The sequence below is a fragment of the Carcharodon carcharias genome, chromosome 29 (assembly GCF_017639515.1).
Source record: "Carcharodon carcharias isolate sCarCar2 chromosome 29, sCarCar2.pri, whole genome shotgun sequence".
Taxonomy (NCBI): Eukaryota; Metazoa; Chordata; class Chondrichthyes; order Lamniformes; family Lamnidae; genus Carcharodon; species Carcharodon carcharias.
Genome location: NC_054495.1, coordinates 3,873,725 through 3,899,978, shown reverse-complemented (window position 1 = coordinate 3,899,978; position 26,254 = coordinate 3,873,725). Strand labels below are relative to the sequence as shown.

General features: G+C 46.7%; 1 long non-coding RNA gene across 1 annotated transcript; it reads left to right on the top strand.

Annotated features, from left to right (window-relative positions):
• The first annotated feature begins 682 nt into the window (after positions 1–682).
• On the top strand, positions 683–14,647 carry LOC121271122. The gene is made up of 3 exons (XR_005941674.1): positions 683–741; positions 9,565–9,714; positions 14,480–14,647. It is a non-coding gene; the product is annotated as an uncharacterized LOC121271122 (long non-coding RNA).
• The last annotated feature ends 11,607 nt before the right edge of the window (positions 14,648–26,254 follow it).

Below are 26,254 nucleotides of genomic sequence, written 5' to 3'. Positions count from 1 at the left end.
TGTTCATTAGCTGCCACCACATTGTAAGGGATTGGTCAGTAGGTCTCATGAAAATGCTCTGAGGCTGTAAAGTTGAACATTAACTGTTTATTGGTAACACACAACCATAGATATATAAATATATATAATACATATGTTCAAGGTATGGCCCAGACTTGGAGCTAAGTCCTACTTGAGTCTCTCCAAACAACTCTGTCCCCTGTCCACTGTCAAGTGTCTCTCTACATAATACTGTGAGCAGTACTGTTCGCAAGTCCCACAATTTAACCCTTGCTATGCTGAACATCCTGATGCCACAAATCCCACCACATTCGGGTGGAAAATTAGGATTCAGTTTTAAAAATTTATAAATAAAAATATTGTTTCAGTAAAAGTGACCATAAAGAGTCTGTCCAACCCAGCTGATTCACTCATGTCCTTTACTGAAGGAAATCTATCCGATCTGGGCCTATACGTGACTTCAATCCCAGACCAACTTTGAACTGCCCTCTGAGGTAGCCTAGTAAATCCTTGAGTTGAATCAGGGTGACAAAAGATGGACCATAAATTCAGGCCTTGCCAACAATGCCCACGTTCTGAGAATTTTTTTAAATTAGAAACCTCATGGCGGAGACACCTCAGCTGTGAGCGAGTTCTCATAGACTCCAGCTGGAGCACTGTTTGCCCATTTTCTAACTGCATCCAGAGCTGAGAGGAATGTATTAATGGCGGTTGATGTGCCAGCTTCCACCAAGCCGAACAGTAAGATGTTTATACCATCCACACATCCTCTGGGAAGGTTTTACCCGCACAAGTGGTTCCTCAGAGATTGCAGGTTACTGGCTGCCGAGGAACAGGAAGGGAGGAAAGAATTTAGATCTCATAGTGAAATTGTTTAAATAAAGTAAACATTTATATATCATTGTGTCTGGTCTAGAAACACTGATCAAGACGACATATCTTTATATGAAATTTGGACGGTGAAAAAGATGCAAGAAAATTGATTGCGTTAAATTATACTTTTAAATACAAGAGTGGAATTGCAGTAACAGTGCAAAGTTACAAATTTACAGCCTCCCATGTCTGAATTCCCAACGCAGTAACAAGCCCAAAGAGAAACTAACTAGATTTGGAAATCCCCGAGTCTGTTTCTTGCTTCCACCTTCAGGGTTGGTTGCGGAAGTTGAACAAAAACAACATGTTAAGCAGAGATGGAAGCAGGCATGCAGTTTGGGGTTAATTCTTGTGTCTGTGTTATCATTTCTCAGGATCTTTATCCCGATCTCAAACGTTAACTCTAAAAATGTCATTCCTTTTTACAACAAACGCTCCCTCCAATGGGAACTAAAAAGGCTAGGATTTTCCCCTGGATTTGAACATAAGTGCAGGCAGAGAATGAAAATTATTGAGCAGAGCTCCTCAGCTCCCCCCACTCTCCCCTATCACTCCCAGGACCCCTGACTCAGAGGTGATAGAGAGCATTACTAACTGACCCATATGCAAACATATTCAGAAGGACATGGGAATGATAGCAATAGGTTATCCAGTCTATATCAATTACACCCTAGAATCATAGAATCTTACAGCACTGAAGGAGACTATTCAGCCCATATCTGTGCTGGCTTTTTGAAAGAGCTGTCCAATTAATCCCACACACCAGCCAGTAATCCTGTAAATTAGTCCTCTTTAAGTACATGTCCTGATCAATATCCTTGCAGGAAGGTTTGCTAGTGTTGTTGGGGAGGATTTAAACTAATTTGAGGGTGGGAGTCTGACTGGAGTTTCAGAAGGGAGAGAAGCAAAGCTGGGAATGGAAGGCAGAAAATTAAAGAATATGGGAAGCAGAGGAATTAAAGGCTAGAAAATAGGCAATAAAAATGCTGTTCAGTGACAACTGGTAGGTATATACTTACAGTAAAAGGAGTTGAGTGAATAAGGCAGATGAACTAAGGGCACAGATGACATTTGGATTTATGAGATCATAGCCATTACTGAAATTTGGCTTAAAGAAAGGAATGAATGGTAACTCAACATTCCTGGTTAAAGGAATAAAAACAGAAAATGCTGGAAATACAGGACCTATAACATTTCTCACTTTGCCCGGTTCTGATGAAAGGCCATTGACCTGAAACGCTAAGATTATTCCCAGCATTTTATAATCGGATAAATTCAATAGAAAAGGTGGCAAAGGACACAGAATTCTTAAACTGCATTCAGGGCAACTCTTTTAGCCAGTATGTAGAAAGATCACAACAGAAGGGGTAGTTGTGTACTTTGTTTTGGGAATAAATCTGATCAGGTAGAAGGTATATAGGTGTAGTAGTGATCATAGTTTGGTTGGATTCAGAATGAAAAGGATGAAGATGGACCAAGGGTAAACGTTCTCAACTGAGAAAAGGACAAATTTCCTAAGCTTAAAACAATCAGTCTTGGGATGTCATTGTCGTTGGCTAGGCCAGCATTTATTGCCCATCCCTACTTGCCCCTTGAGAAGGTGGTGGTTAGCTGCCTTCTTGAACCGCTGCAGTCCATATGGGGTAGGTACACCCACAGTGCTGTTAGGGAAGGAGATCCAGTGACAGTGAAGGAATGGCGATCTATTCCCAAGTCAGGATGGAGTGTGGCTTGAAGGGGAAATTACAGGTCATGGTGTTCCCATCAATCTGCTGCTCTTGTCCTTCTAGATGGTAGTGGTTTGGAAGGTGTTGTCAAAGGAGCCTTGGTGAGTTGCTGTAGTGCACCTCGTAGATGGTACACACTGCTACCACTGTGCTTGGGATGTGGAGGGACTGAATGGTTAAAGTGGTAGATCAAATACCAATCAAACAGGCTGCTTTGTCCTGGATCGTGTGGAGTTTCTTGAGTGTGTTGGAGCTGCACTTAACCAGACATAAGAACATACGAATTAGGAGCAGGAATAGGCCACTTGGCCCCTTCAGCCTGCTCCACCATTCAATAAGATCTTGGCTGATCTGATTGTAATGCCAACCCCACATTCCTGCCTACCCCTGATAACCTTTCATCCCCTTGTTAATCAAGAATCTATCTAGCTCTGCCTTAAAAATATTCAAAGACTCCGCTTCCATCGCCTTTTGAGGAAGAAAGTTCCAAAGACTCATGACCCTCAGAGAAAAAATTTCTCTTCATTCCTGTCTTAAATGAGCAACCCTTTATTTTTAAACAGTGACCCCTAGTTCTAGATTCTGCCATAAGAGGAAACATCCTCTTCACTCTGTCAGGACCTCTCAGGATCTTAAAGGTTTCAATCAGGTCGCCTCTTACTCTTCTAAACTCCAGTGGATACAGGCCTAACCTGTCCAGCGTTTCCTCATAAGATAACATTCTACTAGCTTTCCTAATTACTTGCTATACCTGCATGCTAGACTTTTGTGATTCATGCACTAGGACACCCAGGTCCCTCTGAATCTCAGAGCTCTGCAATCTCTCACCATTTAGATAATAAGCTTCTTTTTTATTCTTCCTGCCAAAATGGACAATTTCACATTTTCCCACATTATAAACCATTTGTCAGGTCTTTCCCCATTCATTAATCTGTCTACGTCACTTTGTAGCCTCCTTATGTCCTCTTTACAATTTACCTTCCTATCTATTTTTGTGCCATCAGCAAGGTTAGCAACCATTATTCGGTCCCTTCATCCAAGTCATTGATATAAATTCTAAGAAGTGGTGGCCCCAGCACTGATCCATGTGACACACCACTCATCACATCCTGCCAACCAGGAAAAAGCCCTTTATTCCAGCTGTCTGCTTCCTGTCTTCTATCCATGCCAACATGTTACACCCTATACCATGAGTTTTTATCTTCCACAATAACCTTTGATGTGGCATTTTATCAAATGCCTTCTGGCAATCTAAGTACAGTACATCCACAGGTTCTCCTTTATCCACAGCACATGTGACTCCTTCAAAGAACTCCAATAAATTGGTTAAACGTGGTTTCCCTTTCACAAAACCATGTTGACTCTGCCCAATTGCCTTGAATTTTTCTAAGTGCCCTGCTATAACATCTTTAAAAATAGTTTCCAATATTTTCCCTATGGCAGATGTTAGGCTAACTGGGCTGTAGATTCCCGCTTCCTCCCTTTTTGAACAATGGAGTTAGATTTGCTATTTTCCAATCTAATGGAACCTTCCCTGAGTCTAGGGAATTTTGGAAAATTAAACCAATGCATCAACTATCTCACTAGCCACTTCTTTCAAGACTTTAGGGTGAAGTCCATCTAGACCTGGGCATTTGTCAGCCTACAACCCCAACGATTTGCTCAATACCACTTCCTTGGTGACTGTAATTTCCCCTGACTTCCTCCCCTTCCTGATTTACATCTATTTCCGACGTGTTACTTGTGTCCTCTGTATTAAAGACCAAAGCAAAAAAACCTGCTTAATTCATCCATTGTCTCCCTACTTTCTAGTATCAATTCCTCAGATGCACTTTCTATAGGACCAACACTTATTTTGTTGACTCTTCTTTTATTTAAATTTCCATAGAAACTCTTCCTATCCATGTTTATATTACTAGCTAGCTTTCTCTTGTACTCAATTTTTTCCACTTTTATTAATCTTGTCATTCTTTGCTATTTTTTTATATTCTTTTCAATCTTCTGACCTGCCACCTGTAATTGAGTAATTATATGCTTTTTCTTTAAGTTTGATACTATCTTTAACTTTTTTAGTTAACCACGGATGTTGGGCCCTCCCCTTGGAATTTTCTTTCTCCTTGGAATGTACATGTTCTGTGTATTCTGAAACGTCCCTTTAAATGTCTGCTGATGAGCCCCTATTGACCTAGCCCTTAACCTCATTTGCCAGTTCACTTTGGCTAATTCTGCTTTCATGTCCTCATAAATGCCCTTATTTAAGTTTGAAATACTAGTCTTAAATGCACTCATTGCTCCTTCAAAATGAATCCAAAATTCAAACATATTATCATCACTGCTACCTAGGGGTGTCTTCACTATGAGGTTATCAATTAATCCTATCTCGTTGCTCAATACCAGATCTACCACAGCCTGCTCTCTGGTTGGCTCCAGAATGTGCTGTTCAAAGAAATTATCCCAAAAACATTCTACGAATTCCTTGTCTAGGCAACCTTTCACCTATCTGATTTTTCCAGTCTATATGTAGAGTAAAATCACCCATGATTATCACCGTACCTTTCTGACAAGCTCCCATTATTTCTTCCTTTATACTGTGTCCTACCATGTGCTTACTGTTAGGGGGCCTGTACACCACTCCCACAAGTGACTTCTTGCCTTATCGTTTCTCATCTCTACCCAAACCACTTCTACATCCTGGTTTCCTGAACTTTGGTCAACCCTCTCTATTGTGTTAATACCATCATTAATTAACAGAGCCACCCCTCCACCTTCTCCTAACTTCCTGTCCTTCCTAAATGTCACATATCCTTCAATATTCATGTCCCAATCTATGGCATCCTGTAGTCATGTCTCTGCGATGGCTATCAGATCCTACTTATTTATTTCTATTTGTGCTATCAGTTCATCTGTTATATTACGAATGCTACGTGTGTTTAGATACAGAGCCTTTAGTTTTGTCCTTTTATCATTTTTGTAGCACCTAGCCTTATCTGCTGATTCATTCTTAGATTTGTACTGTCTGTCCTTTCCTGTCATGGTCTGTTTATCATTTCCCATATTAATATCTACCTCTCTTGGCTTGTCTCTGCTCTTTGGTTTACCACATCATCCCAGATTTGATCCCTTGCCCTCACTCTTCAGTTTAAAACCCTCTCTACTTCCCTAGTTACGCGGCTCATGATGGCACCAGCCCCAGCACAGTTGAGATGTAGACCACCCCAATGGTACAGATCCCACTTTCCCCAATACTGGTACGAGGGCCCCATCAACTGGAACCCATTTCTCCCACACCAGTCTTTGAGCCACTCGTTAACTTCTCTAATCTTATTTGTCCTATGGCTAATTTGTACATGGTTCAAGTAATAATCCAGAAATTATTACCTTTGTGGTTCTGCTTCTTGGTTTGGTGCCGAGCTCCTCACACTGACTATGCAGGGCCACCTTTCTCATCCTGCCTATGATGTTGGTATCTACATGGACCATGACCATTGGATCCTCCCCTCTCACTGCAAATTCCTCTCCAATCTTGAACAAATTTCCAGAACCCTGGCACCGGGCAGACAACTTAGCCATCTGAACTCTCATTCCTTGCTACAGAGAACAGTGTCGATCCCCTCACTATTACTGTCCCCTACTACCACTACATTTCTTTGTGCTCCCACGACTTTAATGGCTTTCCGTACCACAGTGCCATGGTCAGTCAACTCAGCCACCCTGCAGCCCCCACTCTCATCCAAGCAAGCTGAAAGAACCCCAAACCTGTTGGACAATTGCAGAGACTGACACTCCTGCCCTCTGTATCCCCTTACCTGCCTCAGCTGCAGTCACACCTTCCTGTCCCTGACCACCTTCCAAATCAGAAGATCCTATCCTAATGGTTGTGACCATCTCCTGGTACAAAGTGTCCAGGTAACTATCCCCCTTGTTGATGCGTCACAGTATCTGCAACTCAGCCTCCAGCTTAATGACTCTGAGCCGAAGTTCCTCAAGATGGTGGTTACTGTCTCCACGTCCTCTGATGCACGTACCAGGAACCTCTGCTCCTCTGCCCACTTTAGGATTGTACCCTTTATGTTTTATTGCCTTTCCTTTCTTCCTACCGAAAGTTAACACTTCATACTTCTCTGCATTAAATTGTAACTGCCAAGTGTTCCTCTGGCCTGACTGTATCCCGAGTTTATCGCTATCCTCCTCATATTCCAAGTTATGTGTCATCTGTATATTTTGAAATTGTGCCCTGCACATCCAAGACTAGTTTATTAAAATAGCTCAAGAAAAGCGGTACTAATACTGATCTCTGGGATCCCTGGGCAAACCCACCATATACCTTCCTGAGTCTGGAAAACCAAGGTTCACCACTACTCCCTGTTCCCTGTCACTTGCTACTGTCCCTTTCATTCCATGGGCTTTAACTTTGCTGACAAGTCTGTTATGTGGCACTTTATCAAACACATTTTGGAAGTACATGCACACCACCTCAGCCACGTTACTTTCATCAACTCTCTTTCTCTGTTACCTCATCAAAAAATTCAAATTAATTAAAACAAGATTGCCTTCACAAGCGCTGGCTTTCCTTTATTGATCCACATTTGTCCAAGCGACTGTTAATTTTGTCTTTGATTATTATTTCTAAAAGCGTTTCCACCATGAGATTTGACTGACTGGCTTGTAGTTGCTGGGTTTATCATTACACTCTTTTTTTGAACAAGGGTGCAACATTGCAATTCTCCAGTCATTTGGCATTTATGTATATGTCTTTCAATTTATAGTCGCTGCTCATAATATGGTCTCTTCTAGACTTGGGAGACCAATGCAGATTGGATGACTGCTTTGTGGAACACCTCCACTCAGTCCCCAATCTTCCAGTCACTTGCTATCTCAATTTTCCACCTTGCTGTCACGCTCACATTTCTGCCTTCAGCTTACTGCAGTGTTCCAGTAAAGCTTAAGGAACAGCACTTCATCTTCTGATCAGGCACTTTACAGCCTTCTGGACTCAACATTGAATTCAACAATTTTAGACCATGAATTCTGTCCCCGTTTTGTCTGTTTTCTTTTTGTGCCAAATGCCGGTGTTACTCCTGTTTTTCATGCTTTTACTTTTGAACAGAGCAATTTGTTATTCTGCTATTGACACCTACTCTGGACCAAGGCTTTGCTTCTTTACCATAACCATTCGCTTTGTCTTTTCTTCCCTATCATCTTTATGGTTTAATCTCTCCCACCCTCTACCCTATCCCAGGAGGGGAGGAGATGGTGGGAGGGGGAGGAGGGGGGAGAAGGAGAGATGGGGGGAGGGAGAAGGAGAGGAGGGGGGAGGGAGAAGGAGAGGAGGGGGGAGGGAGAGGGAGAGGAGGGAGAGAGGGAGAGGACAGGGGGAAACTGAGGGGGAGAGTAGAGAGGAAGAGGGAGAGGAGGGGAAGAGTGAGAGGAGAGGAGAGGGGAAGAAGGAGAGGAGGGGAGAAGATGGAGGGGGAGTGGGAGGGGGAAGAGGGAGGGGGGAAGGGAGAGGGGGAATGGGAGGAGGAGAGGAATTGGGGTGGAGACAGAGGGGGAGGAACCGGTGGCCGAGGACCCTGGGAGTGTCAGGGAAGACTCTCGGGGGAGAGGGGTAGGGAGGAACGTGGTAAGTGAAATTTGGGGAGGAATGCATGGCGGAGGAATTGGGGGGAACGAGGGGAGGGGTGTGGAGGAACGTGGTGGGGTAGAGGACGTGTGGGGGTAGGGTGTGGAGGGCGTGGGGACTTGAGGAATGTTGGGAGTGAGTAGCATGGCGGGAGGAATGTGACAGGGAGGAGCTGGGAGGAACATTGGGTGTGGCCAGAGGGGTGGGGAGGTATGTGGAGGAGGAGGGATGGGGAGGAACACAGGGTGGGCACTTGCACAGATCAAGAGGTTCTTGCATACACACGCACCCACTCCTGGGAGTCCCCACATCCCCTGTACAGCGCATGCCTGAGACCACCCCTTCCCCCTGCCCCCCTTTCCCCTGCCCCCTCCCTCTTTCCCACCACCCAGCCCCGCTTTCCCCCAGCCCAGCCCCCCGTTTCCCTCTGCCAGCCCCTCATTTCCCCCCACCCATCCCCCCTTTCCCCCCGCCCATCCCCCCTTTCCCCCCCGCCCATCCCCCCTTTCCCCCCCGCCCATCCCCTCTTTCCCACCGCCCAGCCCCTCCTTCCCCCCTCTGATGGCCGTTAGTCTGTGGAATTCTCTTCACCAGAGAGCAGAGGCAGCTGGGTCATTGAATATATATAAAGCTGAGTTAGATTCTTGATTGACAAGACAATCAAAGGATACAGACAAAGTAAAGTTGAGACCATAATTCCATCAACCATGATTTTATCAAATGGTGGAAGCAGACTCGAGGGGCTGAATGGCCTACTCCTGCGCCTAATCTGTCTGTACGTATATATCAGAGATGGAGCAGAGGAGCCAGGGTGAAGGGCGGGGAGGTTGGGAGTGTAGCAGGAGAGATGGGTGAAGTGGGACCTGGATGCGTAGAGGATGAGAGGGGCGGGGAACATGATGGGGTAGGGGGGGGAGGTGAGGGGAAGGCTAATGATGAGGGAGGTGAGGTAGAAGGCAGGAGCAGTGGAAGACTAACGGGGGAGGGTGAAGCAGAATGAGAAGGTGAAAGAGGTGAGTGAGAAGTGAACAGGAAGCAGTGGGGGTGTTGGGGAAGGAGGAGAAGGAATTTGGGGGAAGGGGCGGGAAGGCAATAGGGTGTCTGAAGGGACATTGAGAGGGGCAGGAAGGTGTGGAGTGTGGTTGGTGGGGGGGGTGCCAGGGATTTGGACAGGATAAGATTCTAAATCACAGGATTAATGGCCTGTTGCTGTTCCTCTGTTCCTAGAGTTTTCCTGTTGTTGTAAGTTTATTGATCCTTTTCTATGTCTTGGAGAATCAGATTACTGCTGACATGAACTAAAATGATGACTGATTCAGCACGAGTTCTGTTGTCTTCCAGTGGAATGTTATGGACAAGGAAGAGTACAAGAGGATATTCTGATGGACACTCCTGCATGTGGAGCAGATCCCAGGATTCCATGTGTCCTGTTCGTTTACAATGTTTCTCGTGAAACTGAGGATCTCCGCAATGCTCAAAAATGGGTTCAAAGTAATATTTTCTTATTCTGAATCAATTTCCCTCTCTTCTTGTACCTTTTCATTCTGTAAATTTCCTTTTTAATAAATAGTCAACATGTTTGAGGCTGACACTTCCAAAACAGTACTGAGAGAGTGCTGCACTGTTGGATGTGTAGGATGAGATGTTTAGTACCCAGTTCTGCCCAACTTTTTGAGCCAGGTCTCCATTAATACCACAGCATCATTCGCCCATGTGGTTATCTGCATCTGCAGCTCACCGATCTTGGTTAATACACTCTGTGCATTCATATATGTGCTCTGTAAACCTACTTTAGTCCTATTGCCTTTCCTTTCGTTATGAAACAAAAAACAGGAGCAGGAGCGTACCATTCAGCCCATTGAACTTGCTCCCCCATTCAATACGATCATGGTCGTTCATGGGCTTCGACTTCATTTTACTGCCTGGGGGAGAGATGAGCGAGAGAGGCGGCCGGGGGAGCGAGAGAGGGGGCGGAGGAGCGAGAGAGGGGGCGGGGGAGTGAGAGAGGGGGTGGGGGAGCGAGAGAGGGGAAGGGGGAGCGAGAGAGGGGGCGGGGGAGGCGGGAGAGGGGGCGGGGGAGCGTGAGAGGGGGTGGGGGAGCAAGAGAGGGGGCGGGGGAGAGATAGGGGCGGGGGAGTGAGAAAGCAGAGCGGAGAGAGGGAGGGGGGAACGGAGAGAGGGAGGAGGGGAGCAGGGAGAGAGGAGGGAGGGATGGGGGGACAGAGACCGAGCGCGCGCCAAGGGGGCCGGAGGAGTGAGCAAGCGCCGGGTGTGTGGGGGGACAGAGGGAGCCGGCGGGCGTGGAGAGAGCAAGGGGGATGGGGGAACCGAGAGGGACGGGCAGAGGCGGTGCAGAGGCTGAGGGTTACTGGGTGAAAGAGACAAGGGGCAGGGTAAGCGAGGAGGGGAAAGAAAGTGAGAGAGTGAGAGAGACGCTGGCAGGGAAGGGGAGGGGTAGAAAACTGCTGTGGGGGCGTGGTGGTCATGTGAGGTACTGGAATGAAATTGCTCTTGGTGGGGTTGATGTGTGGCTTGTGGAGAGAAAACCGCTCCAGGACTGATCAGGGGGCAATAGCTGGTGGGCTGGTGTGTTGGACAAAACTTCTGTTGGGTGGGGTTGGGGGCAGGGCTGTGCTGCATTTATTATATTTTATGAAGAAATACATAAAACCAGCTTATTGAAATATATGTCAAAACAGAATCTACTTTTTCTAAAGTTAATTCAGTTTTAGGATGTTTCAAGCTACTGAAATTCAGAAACAGTATGGAAAATAATCTGATCGTTTTTGGGGTCTGAATGCAAAGTGATGTTGCTAATCACAAACGTTTAAGCGCTGTGATTTGGGGCAATTGATGGCAATGATCTCAGTTATGATATTTGCAATGTTAAATTATATCTAATTGATTGTTTTTCAGCGTGATTGATGTCAAATGAGTACAAATGAATGCTGGGTGTGTGATTTCATCGAGACCCCATACAATTGTCACAGGATTATACCTGTGCTCTTTGTAATTAAAGCCAACATGTCATTTGCCTTCTTAATTGCTTGCTGCACCTGCATGCTAACTTTCTGCATTCCTCATACAAGCACACCCAAGTCTCTTTGAACATGAACATCTACAGTTCACTTTTGCTAGCTTTGTTTTCATGGCCTCATAATTGCCCTTATTTAAGTTTAAAATACTAGACATAGACCTACTCTTCTCTCCCTCAAACTGAATTTAAGATGCAATCATATTATGATCACTGCTACCTAGGGGGTACCTTCACTATGAGGTTATTAATTAATCATATGTCCTTGGACAATACCAGATCTAGTATAGCTTGCTCTCTGGTTGGTGCCAGAACTTGCTGTTCTGAGAAACTATCACGAAAAAACTCTATGAATTCTCCATGTCGGCTACCTTTACCCATCTGATTTTTCTAGTCTTTATGATAATCGCCATACCTTAATACAAGCTCCCATTATTTCTTCTTTGATATCCTGTCCTACCATGTCTTTACTGTTAGGGAGCCTTGTACACCACTCCCACAAGTGACTTCTTGCTTTTATCATTCCTCATTTCTGCCCAAACCACTTCTATAGCCTGGCTTTCTGAACGTAGGTTATCCCTCTCTCTCATGCTACTATCATATTTAATTAACAGAACCACCTCTCCACCTTTTCTTAGCTTCTTGGCTTTCCTTAATGTCACATACCCTTCAATATTCCGGTCCCATTCTATGTCACCCTCAGCCATAACTCTGCCATGACTATCAGATTGTACTTTGTTTAGTTCTATTTGCGCTATCAGGTCATCTGTCTTGTTTTGAATGCTACATGTGTTCAGATACAGAGCCTTAAATTTTGTCCTTTTAATATTTTTGTAACCTATAACCTTCTTTGCTGATTTACTCTTAGATTTGTACACTCTGCCCCTTCCTGTCATGGTCTGCTTATCATTTCCCACATTAATCCCTCCTCTCTTGCCTTGTCCCTACTCTTTGGTACATGACATCTTCCCAAATTTGATCCCTTGCCACCAGTATTTAATTTAAAAGCCTCTTTAATTCCCAAGTTATGTGGCTCACAAGAACACTGGTCCCAGCACGGTTCAGGTATAGAACGTTCCAGCACGGTTCAGGTGTAGACTGTCCCCGCACGGTTCAGGTGTAGACTGTCCCAGCACGGTTCAGGTGCAGACTGTCCCAGCACGGTTCAGGTGCAGACTGTCCCAGCACGCTTCAGGTGCAGACTGTCCCAGCAAGGTTCAGGTGTAGACTGTCCCGGCACGGTTCAGGTAGGTGTAGACCGTTCCAGCACGGTTCAGGTGTAGACCGTCCCAGCATGGTTCAGGTGTAGACTGTCCCAGCACGGTTCAGGTGTAGACTTTCCCAGTACGGTTCAGGTGTAGACCGTCCCAGCACGGTTCAGGTGTAGACTGTCCCAGCACGGTTCAGGTGTAGACTGTCCCAACATGGTTCAGGTAGGTGTAGACCGTCCCAGCACGGTTCAGGTGTAGACTGTCCCAGCACGCTTCAGGTGTAGACTGTCCCAGCATGGTTCAGGTAGGTGTAGACCGTGCCAGCACGGTTCAGGTGTAGACTGTCCCAGCACGGTTCAGGTGTAGACCGTCCCAGCACGGTTCAGGTAGGTGTAGACTGTCCCAGCATGGTTCAGGCAGGTGTAGACCGTCCCAGCACGGTTCAGGTAGGTGTAGACTGTCCCAGCACGGTTCAGGTGCAGACCATCCCAGCACAGTTCAGGTGTAGACCATCCCAGCACGGTTCAGGTGTAGACCATCCCAGCACAGTTCAGGTGTAGACCATCCCAGCGCGGTTCAGGTGCAGACTGTCCCAGCACGGTTCAGGTGTAGACTGTTCCAGCACGGTTCAGGTATAGACTGTCCCAGCACGGTTCAGGTGCAGACCATCCCAGCACAGTTCAGGTGTAGACTATCCCAGCACGGTTCAGGTGTAGACCATCCCAGCACAGTTCAGGTGTAGACCGTCCCAGCATGGTTCAGGTGTAGACCGTCTCAATGGTGCAGCCACCACTTTCCCCAGTTCTGGCACCAATGCTCCACAACCCGTAACCCACTTCTCCCACATCAATGTTTAAACCACACACTCATCTCTAAATTTGCCCCTTACCAATTTGCATGTGGTTCAGGTAACAATGTAGAAGTTATTACCTTTGAGATTCTGCTTAATTTGGGGCCTAGCTCGTTATACTGACTATGCGGAACCTCCTCCCTCGTCCAGCCTGTCATTGGTACCAACATGGACCATGATGACTGTATCCTCCCCCCTCCCACTGCAAGTTCCTCCCTAGCCCTGAGCAGATGTCCCGAACCCTGGCACCGGGCAGGCAACACAGCCTTCTAGACTCTTGCTCTTTGTTGCAGGGAACAGTGTCAATCTTCCTCACTATACTGTCCCCTAATATTACTACATTGCTATTAATACCCCCTGCTGAACAGCTTCCTGTACAATGGTGCCATGACCAATCTGCTCATCCACATTGCAGACCTTGCTTTTGTCTACATAAGTTTGCAAGAACCTCAAGCTTGTTTGACAGTTGTTGCTCCTCCACTCCTGTCTGCTCGTTCTCTTTACCTGTCTCACTCATGGTCACATCCACATGTCCTTCATTGCTGTCCAAAACAGATGTCCCTATTTTAAGGGGTGTAACCATTTAACCATCTTCTGGAACAAAGTGTCCAGGTATTTCTCCCCTTCCCTTATGTTGCGCAGCGTCTGCAGTTCGGCTTCCAGATCAATAATCCTGATCTGGAATTCCTCTAGATGCTTACATTTTCTGCAGATGTGTTTGTGCTGGATCACCTCGGCATCCAAAAGCTCCCAAAATCCACAGCTGCAACATAACATCTGTCCTGCCAATGTTACTTATGTTATTTAGTTAATTTAATTTAATTGCTTTATTAACTTAGAATAATTCCTATGTATGCTACAATTAACTGTGTTCATTAAATTTTGGTACCACTTACAACTAAAAGTTTAATGTTTCTTAATTACACAGGTATCCATTTTAGGTATTTATTATTTATTCTAAAGTTTTAATCTCTGTAATAGTGACCATGAAACCATTGCCCTTGATGTAAAAACCACCTGGTTCACTAATATCATTACCTGCTGTCCTTACCTGGTCTGGTCTACGTGTGACTTCGGACTTCATGTGTGTCTGCCTTCCCCAAAATATCTCATCAGCTAATCCTCATCATATGTCTCAGAATCTTCCTCTGTCTTGCTTAGAGGGAGTATGGTTATCACAGTTGGCTTGATGGCTAGTGTGTGGTTCAGAATAAGGCCTACAGCACAGATTTGATTCCCATTCCAGCTGAGGTAGACTTGGGACCTGGCTCCTCCCCAGCAAACTACCAGTGCCAGAACTGCCAAGAACAAAGGCTGAGGAAGAAGCACCAACAGGTACTGAGCCAAGAAATGCCTCTGGGCAGAGCAAACAAGGAATGTCTTGCTGAGATTCCAACTTTCACATCCATATAGTTTAATGTTGACAAGATGTAGCACTTTAGCATTCTGCTTTCCAACGAGATGTTTTGTTTATAAAGAGGTCCAAAATTTTTGTGATGGTTGTTTTGCAAGTGTCATGCACTTCCAGATGTCTTGATCACTTTTCCCATCAGATGTTATGAGTATACCCAGATAAGAAAATCATTCTACTTGTTTATCTCTTTTGATTCCACTGTTATTTTGCATCTACGTGTAATCCTTCCAATGCATATTGTTTTGTTGCAGTTTAATGATCTCTATCTGTTACTGTTTACGATTGTGTCTAGGAGTTTGCTCTATCATTCGGGTATCTCAGATTAGTCATTTAGTTATTTGCAGAGACTGGAGAAGCTAGGATTGTTCTCCTTAGAGCAGAGAAGATTAGGTGAAGATTTAGCATAGGTATGCAAAATCATGAAGGATTTTGATGGAGCTAACTGGGAGAAACAGTTTGTTCTGGGTCAGTTGGTCAGTAACTAGGGGCCATAAGTTTAAAATAATTGGTAAAAGAACAAGAAGGAAAATGAGAAGAAATTAGTTTACTTAGTGAGTTGTTAAAATCTGGAATATGCAAGGCTGCTGGAATCAGCTTCCATAGGAACTATGAAAAGGCAGCCGTGGATTTGAAGAGGACTAATTTGCAGGGTTTCTAGGGCTCTGGGACGTGGCATTGGGCTGGCTGTCTGCACCTGGCATTGGGGCTGATGTTGTTCACGAGGTCACTCCAGAGGGCAGTAATGTTGGTGTGGGACCGGTCGTTCATGAAGACCATCTGTTTCAGCCAGTCTTCAGTCACTCAATCTCTGACTGTGGGAAGGGGACAGTGAAGTTTCACTGGGATGACTGTGGGAAGGGGACAGTGAAGTTTCACTGGGATGACTGTGGGAAGGGGACAGTGAAGTTTCACTGGGACGACTGTGGGAAGTGGACAGTGAAGTTTCACTGGGATGACTGTGGGACATAAAGGCAAAAGACTGCGGATGCTGGAAATCTGAAACAAAAACAAAAAATGCTGGAAAAACTCAGCAGGTCTGACAGCATCTGTGGAGAGAAAGACAGAGTTAACGTTTCGAGTGCATATGACTCTTCTTCAGTGTTAGAGAAGAGTCTGCTCCTTCCGCTCCCATTCTTCAGCTCTGAAGAGGTCATGTGAACTCAAAACGTTAACTCTGTCTTTTTCTCCACAGATGCTGTCAGACCTGCTGAGTTTTTCCAGCATTTTTTGTTTTTGTTTCCGATTTCCAGCATCCACAGTATATTTTGCCTTTATATTTGAAAGAATTGGGGTTTATTTCACTGGAACATGATTGATCTAAAGGAGGTTTTGAAGATGATGAACAGTCCTGAGAGGGTAGGAAGTGACAGGCTGGTCCTTCTGGTTGGCAGATTGAAGCAAGAGGGCAGAATCTGAAGATTCAAAATGAGGACACAAATGAGAACATTTCTCTCCACTTCTGGAACAATGAATTACACAGAATGTAGAGCAGAAACAGCCCATACGGCACAACAAATCAATGCTGGTGTTTATGCTCCACACGAGCCACCTCCATTTTCTCACCCCATGATCCTGTCCTTCTATCCTTTTCTCAATGTGTTTCTCTAACTTGCCCTGAAATACATCTATACTATTCACCTCAACCTCTTTCTGTGGTGATGTGATGCACATTCTAATCATTGTTTGGGTGAAGAGGTTTCTTCTGAATTCCCAAAAATATTTATTGGTGAGTGTCTTGTTTATAATTTACCAGATGTGGCAACTGAGGTAGAGAATATAACCTAATTGAAAAGGGATTTTGTATATAACATTCAACAGCTCTTAGAAGGATGTGGGATGGGGTAGGTGGGATTGAGCTTGATTGGACATGGGCTTGATGGCTGAAGTTCTTCCTCGTGCTATGATCTGCAGACCCCCCCACCCCCCCCCCCCCCACTGCCCCCCGCCCCCCACCATACCTTTTGCTTCTGCAGTCAGTACTAGGTCTGTATTGTTGATCAACACTGGTGGCTGCCAGTCTCTTGGCTCAGTCTGTCTCTCTCCACCCCACCCCCTTTTTCTCCCCCCACCTCTTAACCTTCCCCCCACCCCCTTTTACTCTCTCCACCCCACCACCATCCCCTTTTTCTCTCTTCCACGCCCACCCTCTTTTTCTCCCTCCCCATCCCCTATTTCTTCCCTCCCCCACTCCCTTTTTCTTTCTCCACCCCACCCCCACCTCCTCTTTCTCTCTCCATCCCACCCCACCCACATTTTCTCTCTCCATCCCACCCCCACCGCACCCGCTTTTTCTTCCACTCACCCCTATCCCCCTTTACCTTCCCCACCCTCTTTTTCTCTCTCCCCCACCTCTTTTCTTCCCCCCTCCCCATCCGCTTTTCTTCCCCACCCCACTTTTCTCCCCTCCACCACATTCGCCCCACTCCCTTTTCTCTGCCCCTGCCCCCAACCACACCCCTCCCTTTTCTCTGTCCCCACCCCCAACCACACCCCTCCATTTTCTCTGTCCCCGCCCCCAACCACCCCCTCCCTTTTCTCTGTCCCCACCCCCACCCACCCCCTCCCTTTTCTCTGTCCCCGCCCCCACCCACCCCCTCCCTTTTCTCTGTCCCCGCCCCCACCCACCCCCTCCCTTTTCTCTGTCCCCGCCCCCACCCACCCCCTCCCTTTTCTCTGTCCCCGCCCCCACCCACCCCCTCCCTTTTCTCTGTCCCCGCCCCCACCCACCCCCTCCCTTTTCTCTGTCCCCGCCCCCACCCACAAACACCCCTCCCTTTTCTCTGCCCCCGCCCCCAGCCACCCACACCCCTCTCTTTTCTCTGCCCCCGCCCCCACCCACACCCCTCCATTTTCTCTGTCCCCGCCCCCACCCACCCCCTCCCTTTTCTCTGCCCCCGCCCCCACCCACACCCCTCCATTTTCACTGCCCCCGACCCCACCCACACCCCTCCATTTTCTCTGTCCCCACCCCCACCCACCCCCTCCCTTTTCTCTGCCCCCGCCCCCAGCCACCCACACCCCTCTCTTTTCTCTGTCCCCACCCCCACCCACCCCCTCCCTTTTCTCTGTCCCCACCCCCTCCCTTTTCTCTGTCCCCAGCCCCACCCACAAACACCCCTCCCTTTTCTCTGTCCCTGCCCCCAACCACCCCCTCCCTTTTCTCTGCCCCCGCCCCCACCCACACCCCCTCCCTTTTCTCTGTCCCCGCCCCCAACCACCCCCTCCCTTTTCTCTGCCCCGCCCCCAACCACGCCCCTCCCTTTTCTCTGTCCCTGCCCCCACCCACCCCTCTCCCTTTTCTCTGCCCCTGCCCCCACCCACCCCCACTCCCTTTTCTCTGTCCCTGCCCCCACCCACCCCTCTCCCTTTTCTCTGCCCCTGCCCCCACCCACCCCCACTCCCTTTTCTCTTCCCTCACTCCCCCTCCACCACCCACCCATCAGGAAGGGGACGACCTGGTGCTGAAAACCCCTATTGCGGCCGGGGGAGAAAATGACATTTTTCACACCCACTAACGCACTCAGTGCAATTCAGGGACTATTCCACCCAGTATCTTTGAAAAAACACAAATTCTTCCAGAAGGTTTGTACTCCTTGAAGATGAACTATTTTTCATGACTAAAGCTTACTGACAGTAATGACTTCTTAGGACCTTGGTTCTGAACAAATCTTTGTCACCTTGGCTGGTTGGCACCCATCATCTGTGGGATCCTGGTTGAAAAACTTACTGTCCCCACACTAAACTTGGTAATTCTGTACCATTTTTTTTAGCATGTTAGTCATTGTCTCTTCCACTAAGAGAGTGGAATGGGTAAGAGTAGATAAATTGGTATGCACTGGTCTGCCAAACTTGAGCCCTGCCAGTGATTAAATAGTTGCACTTAAAGGAAACGCTCTCAGATGTAACATTGCGATGTGTAGATCTTGCTTTGTCTGTTTACATTTCAGAATGAGGGATCTCACTCTATAAATCATTTGTTCAGCTAGACTGTTAGATTGAAATGAATGAGAAGAAGTAGTGTGATCGATATTCCACTTCTTACACATATCCTGAAATAGCTTGCCAATAAATTGTGGACCATTATCCATAATGATCTCTCGAGGTCTACCAAATAAACTGAAAATACCACTAAGTGTGTGCCATAACTATATTTGAAATATTGTACAATTATTGAATAATGGGGTACTTGGTAAAGTGGTCGATGAGGCTATTGAAGTCAATGCCATGAACATGAAAGAGGTTAAATGTGATTTTGGACGATGGATGGATAGGAACTTCATCTGGAATCAATGGTTCTTTGTACTGACTTGACATGTGCTTGTGACATGCTTTGTACTTCTTGATGATGATTTCAGTGTCATTGTTCATACCCAGCCAATAGACTGTTTCTCTTGGGAATCTTCTCCCCCAATCTATGTCCATGGTTGAGTGATGAAGTTGATGAATAATATCAGGTTGCAAGGATTCCAGTATGATGACCTGTCTGTCTTTAAAAATGACTCCGCAGGAAATGCCTAGCTCATCCCAGTAAGGCCAAAATGATCTCATGTCTTCATGGACATGCTGAATCGATTCAGGCCATCCTTCAGTGATGGTTTTCCATGTTTCTGTAGTGTTAAATCTTTCGCCTTTTCTTCTTGTTGCTGCTGGCATTTGAGTAGTAGAAAATGTATCCGATCAATCGACAGACTTGCATTCTCCTGCAAGTGTGATGTTGCAGCTCCCTTGAAACTGCCAATTTTGTCAAAACATTCGGGACATTTTGATCTTAGGTCATGAACTGAGGCAAAAGAAGTAGTTTATTAAGTTGATCTGCCATATGACGTCTGACTGATTCCATGAATTGTAACGAATGCGAGGTCACAGCATGCTGGCAGACCTGCAATTGCTGGCTCTTTAGTCTCCGTGATGTACAATGTCTATGATACCTAGGAGGATTGATTATGTTTGCACTCCAGGACTATGGATCTTGTACATGGAATTATTGAAATACTGTATGCTGAAAGTTGCACAGCAGTAGATTTCACCATGGTCTTCCATGGCTGTGGATACATGTCTTTTATAATCCGCATAGGTAGCATCTTGGCACTTGCCCCTGTGTCAATCTTGGCCAATAACAATTAGTTACCAACTTTCTCAGGGCAGATAATTTGAATCTTGTCAAACATTTCAGACGGTCTGATAGCATCTATGTTTACCATGAGATTGACGGCCTGAAACATGTGTTCACCACTCTTCCTCTCATCATGCACAGCATCCTCATTTTCTAGTTTGTCAATCACCTCATACATATGTATCTGACGGGATACTGGGTGGTCATTCTCATTGCTTGAAGGTCTGTTTGGATCAGTGCATGGCTCTTAGTAGCTGCATCAGCCTTTGCTCTGGCGTACTGCCTCTGCCAACGGCCCTTTCTGTCCCATGCCTTGCAGAATTCCTTGGTGCATGCAGAAGGCCACACCTTCCACATGTCTTGCTAGGTTTGGGTGTTCTAGAGAGTGCATCGACAACTGGGGTTGTAATTAGGACCTGTAAGCTTCGTTGACCTGTGAGGATCACTTTGTACTGATGTTCATCCTTGAGCAGATCTTCAATGCTATACATTTTGGATTTGAATATCAGATGTTTCTGGAACGTTTCCATGGGAGTACATGCGATCACCAACTCAACAATTCCATCTGTTACTTCTGTGTTTGAAAAATCACAGTACGTATCCTTTCCTCTGCATGTGCTGATGAAATGCTCTATGGATTCTGTAGGCTGTTGTCAAAATGACGTGAACTCCAGTCAATGAATACGAAAGTTTAACTTGAATCTGAACCGATGAAGTCCATATCCTTTGGGGATCCTATAGCTCTTCTGCTGTTAATCCTGATGTGTTCAGCCTGTGCAGACCTCCATTCCCAATTGTTAGGTGAGTTTTTATGGCTTGCTTGCCTGGTTAAGACACACCTGAATCAAGAAACCGTAGCTCTGTGCACTGTTTTGAATTTGAATGGTAGTTCAGTGCATCCCAATTCACACTTGAATTTTGTGGACAATCTAATAATATCCCTTTGATCTTCATTCTCCCATAATACTTGGGATGAGTGTCGCTGTAGCTGCTTTTTCACGCTTTTCTGAAGCTCTGACCATTATATTCACAATGTTCTCCAGCCCGATTTTTAATGTGTTTTTTTCTGTTAGTCTCTCCCTCACTCACTCTCGCTCCGCCCCACACCCTGGTCACTCGCCTTTCCCTGCTGAGCTAACCTGGTGCTGGTCCTCTTCACATGCTTTCCCACTCACTGAACAGACAGGCAGTGTGCTGCAATCACACCACGAGAGATCCGTCTGCTTACCAGCTCTTTAATTGAGCACTATCTCTCTGTGTCTTATAAGCTTTTCTACACAGTCACCACACTGAGTTTGCAACACGCTCCAGCGCTGGGACTTCGTAGCAGTCTGACCAAAACCTCAGGGGTGTCTCATGCCAGATAGCACAATCTAAGTCTGTTCACCATGTTGTACCTGTGCTGAATCTTGTTTCCAGGCTGTTTCACTACTGCTGAACACCATGTTGTGTTCTTATAATAACACAAAGGCACCAATCACTCATAAGGGATTGGGGAAACACATTGTGGGTTCATTTCTCAAGAATAGGCACAAGAGAACAGATATACATGGGTAGGAAGCTTGAAGACATCTAAGCTGTGCTGTCTTCTGCTCACAGGCAAAACTGGATTGCATGGCACACTTCCCTTCTAGTGCTGCCATGTTGCTATTACTTAAAGGCATATTACAACACTGACTACCAAGAGAGTGGTTGAAGGGAATAGTGCTGATGTATTCAAGGGAGAGCAATAAAAGCTGAAGAGGGAGAAATGAACAGAAGGTTATAATGGTAGATTTCAATGAGGAAAGATGGAAGGAGGCTCAAGTGAAGCATAAACACCACCAATGGAGTGGTTGGGCTGAATGGCCTGTTTCAGTATTACATTTCCTATGTAATCCTATGTAATGAGAGAAACATAAGAGAAGAAATGTCCTGAGTAGATGCAATAAAATATAAACAACCAAAGTGGTGAGGGAGACAACTGAGTGAAGCATCACATGAGCTTTCTTTTTGTACCCCATCAAATTCTTGCTGGAAGAGGTTCCTATATTTCTCAGGACAGTATTCTATGGGACAGAAAGACTTGCTAAGGATTCAGTCCATGTCCAGGACCCTGCACACATGCAAAGATACACAGGGGAATTCCATTCATGATCTGAAGAAGTGGGAAGTCTTAAGGACATCAGCTGATAAAGAAGGGGCAAAGGTTAAACTGTTGGATTGGTCTTGTGGGAGAAACATGACAAAATTGTTCTGTCCAGGACTCAAAATCAACCCAATTTTCCCAAAGGGACAAACAGAAGGTCCAGAAAATGAATTTATGCCAGGGAATTTTGAGATGAATATAAGTAGTTGAATCATAACTGGAGAAGAAACAGTGGAAGATAGAACGTTGGAAGTAATGTCAGAGCCTTTGAGAGGGTCAGAAGAGGTTGAGCAGGACATTATCAGAGGTGGGCGACTTTAGTTACACAGAGAAACTGGAGAAGCTGGGGTGTAATGAGGGGTTTTGATAGAGCAGGGAGGGTGACATTGGGCAGAATCTTCCCTTCCTGCCATTAGTTCCATGGCAGGGTGCGAAAGTGAGAGTAATTCCTGCTGCAGAGCATAAGAACATAAGAAATAGGAACAGGAGTAGACCATTCGGCCCCTCGATCATGCTGCACCTTTCATTGAGATCTTGGCTGATCTTCTAGTGTTTTGATTTCCACATTCCCATCTAACCCTGATAACCTTTGATTTCCTTGCCTAACAAGAATCTGTCTATATCCACCTTAAAAATATTCCATGACCCCGCCTCCACCACCTCCTGAAGCAGAGAGTTCCAAAGTCACATAACCGCCTGAGAGAAAAAAATTCTCCTCATCTCTGTCCTAAAAGGATGATCTCTAATTTTAAAACAGTGCCCCCTAGTTCTGGACTCAACCACAAGGGGAAACATCCTTTTGACATCCACCTTGTTAAGACCGTTCAGGATCTTGTATATTTCAATCAAATCACCCCTCACTCTTCTAAACTCCAGTTGAAACAAGCCCAGTCTGGTCCAACCTTTCCTCATAAGACAACCCACTCATTGCAGGTATCAATCTAGCAAACCTCCTTTGAACCGTGTCCAATGCATTTACTTTCTTCCTTAATTAGGAGACCAAAACTGCTCACAGTATTCGAGATGCGGTCTCACCAATGTCCTGTATAACTGAAGCATAACATCCTTACTTTTATGTTCAATCCCTCTCGTAATGAAGGATAACATTCCACTTAATTACTTGCTGTACCTGCATACTAGCTATTTGTGACTCATGTACTAGAACACGTAGATCCCTCTGCACCTCAGAATTCTGCTGCCTTCTCCATTTAAGTAATACTCTGCTTTTTTGTTCTTCCTGCCAAAGTGAACAACTTCACATTTTCCCACATTAAACTCCATTTGCCAGACCTTTGCCCACTCACTCAACCTATCTATATCCATCTGTGACCTCCTCATGTTCTCATCATGACTTTGAGAGGGTCAGAAGAGGTTCAGCTGACTTCTTCACACAGTTGCACACTGCCTGCCTCATTAGTTAACCATTCGGCGGGATGGGCAGGAAGTTGGGCCCCCTGCTGTCATTTCCGGGTGTCATATTTAAAAGGCACCTGGGCAGGACTTCATTAATGGCCAGAAGGAAAGGGTGAGCAGGAGAAGGCAGTAAGTCCACTCCAGCGATGCATCCCTGGACCATCTCTTGGACACAATGTGGGTCAGGCACTCCTCTTCCCTGGGGATAGCCACAGGAGGTCATTCGAGCTGAGCGCTGTGGCCTGGGAGGAGGTCACCAGGGTGATCAGCGCTCACAGAGTATAACCCAGCAGTGCTAGAGGTCAACGATTTAATCTGTGCTGCTAGAGTAAGTGAACCTTCTACCCTTCCAACCCAACCCACCACTTATTGTCCCATGGGATCTGGGCATCACTGGCACAGCCAGCATTTCTCTTGCCCATCCCTAAATGCCTTTGAGAAGGCTGCTGCCTGACTGAACTCCTGCAGTCCATGTGCTGTTTTATTCATGAGGGAACTGCAAGGTTCACCCAGACACAGTGAAGGTACACCTGCGGGGTGCCATGCAAGGCAAATTACAGGTGCTGCTATTCTCATGTATCTGCTGCCCTTGTCCTCTAGCTGGTAGAGCTCATAGGGTTGGAGGGTGCTGTTCAAGGAGCCTTGGTGACTTGCTGCAGTGCCTCTTGCACATGGTACACACTGCTGTCACTGTGTAAAGGTGGTGCAGGGACTGAACGTTGAGGCTGCTGGATGGGGTGCCAGTCAAGTGGCCTGCTTTGTCCCGGATAGTTTCCAGCTTCCTGAGTGTTCTTGGAGCCACACATATCCAGGCAAGAGGGGACAATTCCATCTCATTCCTCACATGTGCCGTGCACATGGTGGTCAGGTTTTGGGGAGTCACGAGATCAGTTATCAGCTACAGAATTACCAGCCTGCAACGTGCTCTTTCATCGTACGTGCTCACAATCCATCTATATGCAGGAGAAGACAGCCCACAACAGGGGAAGAGAGAGAAGACAGGAGGGAGGATTCCTGAGCTCAGGGCCCCTCACACAACTTGAACAGTAGGCTGCTGAGCTGCCAGGAAAGGACCATGACTGTGCCTGTGCCGTTAGCAAGGTCAGTGTCCCCCAACCATCTCGTGGGGAAGCATGCATAATCCAGACAACCTCAGAAAATCAAAGCGATTGATGAGTACCGAGTTTGAAACAGCTAAGCAGTCACTCTCTCTCCTCCATTCTAGGTGCCAGCGGAAGAGGGTGAGGCCAGACCTGGCACCTGAAGTCCGTCCCAGCCTGCAGGAGATCTAGGAAGAGAATGAGAATGACTTCTCACCTGTACAACTGTCATACCATTCGCCTGCACCCCTACCAGCCCAGAGACACACATCTCGGTGGGTCATATATCCAGTTTAGGCTCTGGCTCACACTCTGGTAATCACCTTAGAGACACATGTCCATAGCAGGAGGGGGCAGTGACAGCCAAGGCCTCTGGCACTCGGAGGACTGCTGGGGAAAAGGCCCCTGCTAAGTCTGAGACAGATGATGAGCCTCTGGAAGGGGCCATGGAGAGGAAGCTGGAGTATCAGCGAGATGCAGGGGAAACATCAGGAAGAGCTGCTCGACACCCTTAATAGAGTGGCACAAGAGATGGAGGAGTCCATGTACATGCTCTCTGATGTAGTGGCTCTGACCTGTGAGCACATCTAAGTCTCTATGGGGAAGATGGCAGATGCCATGGAAAACCTGGTCCAGCAGAATGCCCAGTTTTTGCCAAAGACGCACACAGACCTGCACTCTGTCCCTGTAGCCATAGGTGATCTTTTGCAGAGGCTACATGAGAGGAGGCGGAGGGGGCGGGGCACCTGGATCTCTCTCCAGGTGCCCCTTCTCCTCAAGGAGTCAGGGTGGGACCCTTGGGCACCCAAAGGGAGGTAGAGCATCAGGCAGACAGACAGGGGCATCCACCTAGAGATCTCCAAGGGTGTCCAGCCATTCCCAATCCCCCCTCCTGTGACCCCATCAGCTCCAGCTGCTCAGGCCGAGCAAGGTGCCCCTGTCCCTGAGCAGGAGACCCAAATCAGGCCTGAGCTCTCCTCACCTTGGCCCTCCAGAGGACGCCCACCAAGGTCATCACAGACAACAGGGCACAGTAGTCAGCAGGTTGCCTCCACCTCTGCTGTGGATGTCAGGGCTGCATTTAGACGTAGCGGTCGAGTAAGGAAAATTAAAAAGTATTGAATGAGCACAGGCAGCATGGCTGTTCAATGATTGTAAAGAGTTTTTACACTTTCAATTATGTTATTTTGCACCAATTGGTAGTCTGGTGGATTCATTCTTGCTGCTAGTTTTAATGGTTGTGTACACTGCACCCCTTCCAGGGCTGGACCAAGGATGGGTCTTCCTCCTCCTAATGCATGGCTGCTCATGGAGACATTGCTCTTTGACAAGAGTGATGGCTGCCATATGCGAGCCACTCACAAAATAATCAGCTGGTGTCCACAATCCTCAAGGCTCTGGGAATAGACCTTGTCACAATGGAAAGACTAACCACATGAGCCTGTGTCAGGCAGGTCCATACCCCTTGCACCCATCACCTCCCCACTTTGTCTCCTCTGGACCTCCCCTCTTGAGTCTTCTGCGCACACCAAGCCCGCAGCCAGCTCTAGTGGTGCAGACAGCATGGAGACTGAGGTAAGTGCTTTAACATTCTCCCTCGCCACGAGGGTCCAGTTGGGTTATTGAATGGCGCAGTTTCCCCCTGGCGGGGTGGAAGATGTGGTGGGGGTGCACAATTCAGGTCTGTTGGGTTTTAATGAGCATGCATGAGATGCAAAGTGGGTTCCTGCCGAGCTTCAGTGGGAGACTCGACCCACCATCAGCCGGC